Raw genomic sequence first — 8,396 nt, forward strand, 5'->3', positions numbered from 1 at the left:
TAAAGGAATCATACCTGTTTGCCTCTAGCAGAGCCCACCTGAGAAAATGCTACTACCAAGAAGTTGTGCTTAACTCTGTCTTTTGTGTGTGTGTGTGTCTAGAATCCCTTCTCTCTCTCTCCTTTTTGGTTTTTCGAGACAGGGTTTCTCTGTAGCTTTGGAGCCTGTCTTGGAACTCGCTCTTGTAGACCAGGCTGGTTTTGAACTCACAGATATCCGACCTGCCTCTGCTACCCCCTCCCCCCAGTGCTGGGATTAAAGGTGTGTGCCACTGCTGCCTGGCTATAATCCCTTCTCAAACTCTCTCTGCTTTTATGTGGATGTAGCTGGCCCCACATTGGGCACCATTATGTAAGCTGAGACTGCTTGTTTGTTTTCTGACTGCCAAGACCTAAATAATCATACAAAAGCTACATTAATTACAACACCATTTGGCCAATGACTCATGTATATTTTTAACTAACTCTGACATATTAAATTAATCAATTTTATTAATCTACATATCATCATGAGACTGTGGCCTACTGGCAAGTTTTTGATGGGTGTCTTTCTCTTTTAATAGTTACATGACATCTCTTTGACTCCGCCTACTCTCTCTACATATCTCTGTTCGAATTTCCCACCTGGTTTTACTCTGCTAAGCCATTGGCCAAAATAGCTTTATTCATTTATTTCATTTACCAATAAAAGCAACACATATACAGAAGGACTTCCCACATCAAAAAGTATAACTGGCAGTAGTGTCTCATGCCTTTAATTGTAGCACTCAGGGGCAGAGGTAGGCAAATCTCCCAAAGATCTCCCAGTTTGAGGCCAGTCTGGTCTATAGAGTGAGTTTCTGGATACCAGGACAGCCAGGACTACACAAAGAAATCCTATCTCAAAAGGAAGAAGAAGAAGAAGAAGAAGAAGAAGAAGAAGAAGAAGAAGAAGAAGAAGAAGAAGAAGAAGAAGAAGAAGAAGAAGAAGAAGTTTAAAACAAGTGGTTTAGCCAGGCAGTGGTGGTACACACCTTTAATCCCAGCACTCGGGTGGCAGAGGCAGGCAGATCTCTTGAGTTTGAGGACAGCATGGTCTACAAAGCAAGTACCAGGACTACCAAAACTGTTACATAGAGAAACACTGTCTCGAGAAATAAAAACCAAACAAAAAAAAAGGAAACAAGGAAGAAAATGGTTTAATAAAGAGCCATTATTTAAGGGTTTTGTTTAGTAATTTAGTTCTGGAATTCACTCTGTAGATCATGCTGGCCACAACATTACAGAGACCTCTGCCTCCTGAGTGCTGAGGTTGCAGGTCTGTGCCACCCCCACACACTGTTGACCTGAGGCCAAGCTGACCGGTCAGTGCGCTCTGAAGACCTATTGTCTCTACCTCCCAAGTTTTAGGACTATAAACACATGCCACCACCATGTGTGGCTTCTGCATGTATGCTTTGGGGATTAAACTCATATTTCTATACCTAACTAGGAATTCTCTGACTGAGTTATCTCCCCAGGCTCCAGCCTCCTTTTTTTTTTTTTTTTTTTTTTTTGCTTTTCTTTTTTAGTTTTTTTAAGACAGAGTTTCTCTGGAGTAACACCCTTAACTGTCCTGGAACTCACTTTCTAGATCAGGCTAGCCTCAAACTCATGGAGAGCCGCTTGCTTCAGCAGTGCTGGGATTAAAGGTATGTGCCAGCAAGGCCCAGCTTTCTCTATTGTTTTCCAAACAGGGTCAGCAAACCCCAACGATCTGTGTTGTGTCCTTGCACAGCTACGGAATTGACTAAACTGAGGTGTCAAGAGAACGGAAAAAGGACAGACACACAGACATAATGTACAAAAAAGCATGGACAGATTGGGCTCTCTGACAGAGAAGTTGCACCCAGGAACTCTGCATGTTTATTATGTGCAGTTGAAAGTGAGGGTTATTGCATATAGCTGAGCTGGAGGCAGGCTTAGTTCATCTTGGTATGAGCACTCTTTGGGGGAGCCGTCTTCAGTCTGTAAACATAGAGAGGGAGAGAAAGCACATACTGTCAGCATTCGAACTCAGATGAGTCATTCCTCAGAGCTTCTCCCGTGGAGAACCGAGTCACTCCCATGAGTTTGAGGCATTGCTGTCCTTGGCAGGCCCATGTCAACAACACACATCCATCCTACACACCTGTCTTCACCTGCCCAGCAACGGCATTATAAATTAAAAAATTCAAGCTATCATGTTTGCTTTCTTTTCTCTTTTTTTCTTTCTTCTCTTTCTTTCTTTCTTTCTTTCTTTCTTTCTCTCTTTCTTTCTCTCCCTCCCTCCCTCCCTCCCTCCCTCCCTCCCTCCCTCCCTCCCTCCCTCCCTCCCTCCCTCTCTCTCTCTCTCTCTCTCTCTTTCTTTCTTTCTTTCTTTCTTTCTTTCTTTCTTTCTTCTGTTAAGGCAGGGTTTCTCTACAGCCCTGCCAAGGACACAAAAAAGCTCACTACAGGTTTTTTTGATTTTATAAGACATGGTTTCTTTGTGTATATGTAATCCTGGTAACCCTGGCTGTCTTGAAACTCCCTCTGTACACCAGACTGGCCTCAAACTCAGAGATCCACCTGCCTCTCCCTGAGTGCTGGGATTAAAGGCATGTGTTACCACTGTAAGGCTTCAACCCTATGTTTTTTGTTTGTTTGTTTGTTTGTTTTAAAGATAGAGTCTCTACTATGTAGCCCTGGCTGGCCTGGAACTAACAGAGATCTGTCTGCCTCTGCATGAGTACTGAGACTTAAGACTTGGACGCCCATATCCAGCCTTACACATTCTGGAAGTGGGGCATACAGTTAAATATTGAAGCATTTCATGGAAAACCAGTTTCTAGTCTGTCCATAAACGGATGAAGTCATTTATTACTCTCCCGAATGCTGCAGTTTGCTTCATGAAAAATTAGCTGTAGCTTCTATCCCAGTGATGGAGACTGACCTACTTTGCTCTCTGGTGCTGTAATAAAACACTGACTAAGCCAAGGTGAGTGCGCACACCTTAAATCCCAGAACTCAGGAGGCAGCGGCTGGCGGATCTCTGTGAGTTCAAGGCTAGCCTGGTCTACAGAACGAGTTTCCAGGACAGCCAGATCTGTTAGACAGAAAAACACTGTTTTTTGAAAAACAAAACAAAACAGCAATAACAACAACAACAACAACAACAAAAACATTGACAATAGAACAGTTTGGGGAAGAAAGGGTTTATTTCATTTTATAGCTTCTAGGATATCAAGAAGGGAAGTCAGGGCAGGAATCTCATGCTACAGCTGAGGTAGAGGCCACGGAGGAACACCGTTTGCTGCCTTGCTCCTCCTGGCTTGCTCAGCTCTCTTTCTTCTATGACTCAGGATCATCTTCCCAGGGGTGGCACCCTTCACAAGGGACTGGGCCCACCCATAGTGATTTTTAAACAAGAGAATGCCCCCAAAGACTTGCCTAGAGGCTGATCTAAGGGGGAACATTTTTTCAGTGGAGGTTCCCTCTTCCTAGCTGACTCTAGCTTTTATCAAGTGGACAAAACTCTAACCAGCACAGCCACATGTGAACCGATACAGAATTAAGTTCAGTATGGTCACATCTGTCTGTCATCTCAGGGCTTGAGAGGTGGATAAATGAGGATTGTGAGTTCAAGGCCAGCCTAGACTATGTACCAAGACTTTGTCTGAAAACAGGAATAAAAATCCTTTCGAATAGATTTTCTGTCCCCTGATAATAGATTTCTCCACTGATCCAGTAATCCATATCAAGCCAAACTGAAAAAGTATAACAACAGGTTTATGTGCACAAAGTAACTCCTGGGCGGGTTCTTCCGTCCCAGAGATAGAGACTGGAGAAGCCATCTGCCCACACTAAAGCAGAAAGATATTATAGCTTTTAGGTGAGCAGTGATGATGTATCCACCACACACTGGGTTTGTGCCCCAAGTGCAGTCAAAAGCTGAGAGCTTTAGGTGGGGCTTCGGGCTGTTGTCAGCTTCAAAGAGAAGCTGCCACAGCTGCCAAAAGTTGGAAAATGGGCTTTTCGGTGCCTTCCCTTTGTGCAGAGATTCTCTGAGTGATGGGGTTTGGAGAGACAAGAACGGGGCTTCTCAGACTATGTGGGAGCTAAAGAGCAGGCTCCAACCAAACACTTTCCCCGGGAATCCACACACTACCTCACGTGCTGGTTTGTGTCTAGTTATTCCCGGGAAGTTTCAGATTTTTGTTTGTTTTTGGTTTGTGGAGACAGGATCTCTGAACACAGCTCTGACAGAACAGGAACTCGCTCAGTAGACCAGCCTGGTCTGCACTGAACCACCAGAGATCCTCCTGTCTTCTGAGTGCTTGCATTAAAGTTGTCTGTCACCCCAGAGCCACAGAAAATTTGGTGAATTAAATGAATGTCTGCAATTCCAGTACTCTGGAGGTAGAAAATGGCACGTCAGGAAGTTCAAGGGCATTTGCAGCTACCTGAAATCTGGTTTAAAAACATTTCCCCTTGCAGGGCAGTGGTGGTGCACAACTTTAATCCCAGCATTTGGGAGACAGAAGTAGGTGAATCTCTGAGTCCAAGACCAGTCTGGTCTCTAGGACAGCAAGGACTACACCGAAAAAAAAAAAAAAAAACCCTCTCTTGGGAAAAAAACAAATCAAAACAAAACAAAACCCCCACAAAAAACAACTTTCCCAAATTTAGTAACTAATACATTATTTCCCATCTTACCATGAGTCAAGGGTTGGCAGTGATGTGGCTCAGGCTTCTTCACGAGGTTTGTGAGCTCTTTGTCAGCATGTCAAATACCAAAGAAAACAGTTTGCAAGGAGGAACGGTTTATTTTGGCTCATGGCTTCCGAGGTGTCAGTCTATGGCCATTGGCTCCTCTGTTTCTGGTGTGCTGAGACAGTGTCACAGTGAGGGACAAAGCTGCTTACCTCATGGCAGCCCTGGGAGGGGGAGAAAGAAGGAGCAGAAGACTGGGAACACCAGAGGCCCTTCAGGGGACAGTCTAGCACCGGGGTGTAATGCAGTTGGTTGAGTGTTTGCTTCCTCTGCAGGAAACCCTGGATCAGGAGTTCAAGGTCATCCTCAACAACGTAGTGAGTTCAAGGCCAGCCTGGGATTTGTAAGACCCTGTCTCTAAAAAAAGAGGGGAGAATAAACTTTCCATGACCCACTTCTCCAACAAGTCCCATTTCCTAACCTTCTTTTCAGCCACGAGTCCATCAATGGATTAGCCCGTGATGTAGCTCATGAACCCATCTCTTCTCAATTTTCCAGTTCTGGGTCCTGATGCTCTGAGGATCAAGTCTTTACTATTTGTTTGTGGTACATTTTGTATTCAAACCACAAGGCTTCGGGCAAATTTTGGTGGTCAGAGCCGTCTATGGGACTAGCTGAAGAAAGAAGAGCCAATGCCAATGACAACCAACCAAGCAACCAACCAACAAACAAACAAATACAGCATTCCGAGGGCACAATGGCGGGAGGCCTCACTTGTTTTCCTGTGGGCCTCTACATAAGTTGACCTGACAAAGGCAAGTTAGTTTTCAGTAACATGCCATCTAAGAAAGAGCAAGGGAGAGACAGCCGTATGTCTTGTGACTTGTCCCAGATGGTACCCACTTTTGTAATCCCCTACCTGGTGTCAGGGAGAACCGCATACCAACTTGGAGACAGGTTCCCAATGATTCTAGTGTTTGTTTTTGTTTGTTTGTTTTGAGGCTGGCCCGGAACACTCTGTACAGACCAGGCTGGTTTCAAACTCACAGAGATTCTCCTGAGTTCTTGGATTCAAGGCGTGCGCCACCACACCCACCCCAGATATTTGAATCTTTTGACTGAAATCAGACTTCAGGAAAACCCAGTGGAATAGTTTTATTTACAGCCTGGTCACATGATGCAGGGGAGGGGGGCAGGGGTCGTGTTCCATTGTGTGTTAGCATCTCCGACTTCGTTCGGACCTCAGTTCTGTCATTCTTCCAGAAGCATCCAGGGAGTATTTGCCAATTCAACTTTGCTTGGTTCAGAGAGAACACCTGCCCTCCAGGTGCTCCTATGCCGGTGGGAGCGTACTTCAAGAACAAATATGGCAACGGAGGCGTGAAAGTTTGGAGAAAACGATCCATGTGAGGCAGGGTTAACAAACCATCTTTCATAAAAATATTGTGCTCTTCTCCGGCCGGCCGCTCTCTGGTTGTCTGTGTGTGGCTGGCTACTTTCACAGGGACGGTAGAAATGAGCCGTAGGGCCCTCACGTGGCAGTCTCCTCACAGCCTGCAGGAATGACCCTCTGATTCCTTTTTATAAAATCCCGGCTGCTCTAAGCTTTGCTTCCGAGCACGCAGTGGTGAGTGTGGCGTGTCTGGTGCCTGTGACCCTGGCACAAAAGAGGCTGAGCCTGGAGGAGCTGAAGCTCTGAAGGCCAGTCTGGAGACATAGGAAGACCCTGACTCAAAGCAAAACAATAACGAGCAATTTAATAAAAGTCAAAAATGTTTGACGATGGGACGAGGAGGGCTATCAGTCCCTTTGTGGTAGAGGAAGGAGATTAGAAGTAGCATGAAGGAGGGCCTGACAGTTGGTTTTTGCCACGCAGGCCTGAGAACCTGAACTTAGCGCCTAGAACTGATTCCAAAATTTTGTCCTCGAACTCCCTCCCTCCACAATTTCACATCCACCCCAACGCACACATCATCCACAATGACAATTTTAAAATTAAACCAAAAATAAAAATAAAAATAAGCACCCCGGGCAGTATTTGGAGGTCAAAGGGATACAACTTGTTGAGTCCTAGGGATCCAACCTAGAACTTAAGTCACCAGGCTTAGCAACAGGTGCCTTTTACCCATGAAGCCATTTTTGAGACAGGGCTTCTCTGTGTATCCCTGGCTGTCCTCAAACTCAGAAGTCTGCCTGCCTCAGCCTCCTCTCAATATCTGTACCTCATTATCACTGCCGGAACCGACGTCACTCCGGCTGGTTTATGCAGTAGTGGGGACCAAACGCAGGACTTTCCGCACGTCAGGCAAGCGATCTACCAGCTAAGCTAAAAGTCCAGTCCACGATGTCCAATTGGAAGACCAAGTTTGTTCTCACTGAAGTCTTAACTGCGTTTATCAACTTGGCACTCTTGTTTGTATTCTGCTTGTGTTTTCACATATATTTTATGGCCTAGTATTTGCCCATTTGGCTCTTATTAAGCAACTAAGAAAGATGATCTTCTAGACCTCAATTCTTGTCTGCTTGTTTCTGACATTATATAGCCCAGGTTAGCCCTTATACTCCCGTGCATTCTCTTTCTATTCAGTATTCAACTGCCTGAATACTGGATCGTAGACCTTTGTTACCCTCCCTGGCCCTAGCCTTTTGTTGTTCTTTTCCACTTTAATTGTGTGTGGGGTATGTGTCTACAGTGTATGTGCACGTGTGTGTGGGTGTGTGGTCCAGTGAACACACACACATGCCTTTGAGGTTAGGTCTCCCCTGAACCTGGGGCTTGTGTCTGACTCACCATCAGGCTCAGCAATCCTCCCACCTCTGCAGCCCACAGCATTGGAGCTGCAGGCATGCTTACTACCGGACGGCCCCCGGGTGCTCATGCTTGGGCTACAAAGGCTCTTTCCCTATTGAGCCATCTCTCCAGCCTTGTTCTTTGAGACAAGGTCTAGCTTTAAATCTCAACCTGAGCCAGACGGTGATGGAGCACACCTTACATCCCAGCACTTGGGAGGCAGAAACAGGCGGATCTCTGTGAGTTTGAGGCCAGCCTGGTCTACAGAGCTAGTTCCAGGACAGGCTCCAAACCTACAGAGAAACCCTGTCCCAAAAAACAAACAAAACAAAACAAAAAAGGACAAAACAAAACAAAATCTCCTCCTGACCTGGAATCACTGTGATCCTACATCCTCAGTCTCCCAAGTAGATGGGATCACAGACTTGTGTTGCCGGGTCCAGCAAACAGTAGCCTTTATCACTTAGTCTTTGACCCCAACTGTTCTATCTTATGTTACTCCAACCTCTTTCTCTAGGGAAATTCTAGCCCCTAGGAAGAACCACTTCTATTTTCTCTTCTAAAACAAATTGCTGATTATGGTTCTAGCTAGCTGACATTTATTACCACTGGGTCCATGGTCAAGTTGGTCACTATTACCGTAATACATTCTAAATAGTCTCTGAGATCTAGCAACAATAGTATAAGGAGGTGGCCCATTTTAACAAGAATACAGGTTTTGAGACTAACTGTCTAGATCTGAGAACTAGAAAGAGGGAGGTGGGACTGGGCAATGGTGAAGCACACCTTTAATCTCAGCACTCAGGAGGCAGAGAAAGATGAATCTCTGTGAATTCAAGGCCAGCCTGGTCTACAGAGTGAGTTCCAGGATGGCCAGGGCTACCAGGACTACACAGAGAAAGCATGTCTCAAAA

The sequence above is a fragment of the Myodes glareolus genome, chromosome 3, assembly GCF_982192425.1.
Source record: "Myodes glareolus chromosome 3, mMyoGla1.1, whole genome shotgun sequence".
NCBI classification, from domain to species: Eukaryota; Metazoa; Chordata; class Mammalia; order Rodentia; family Cricetidae; genus Myodes; species Myodes glareolus.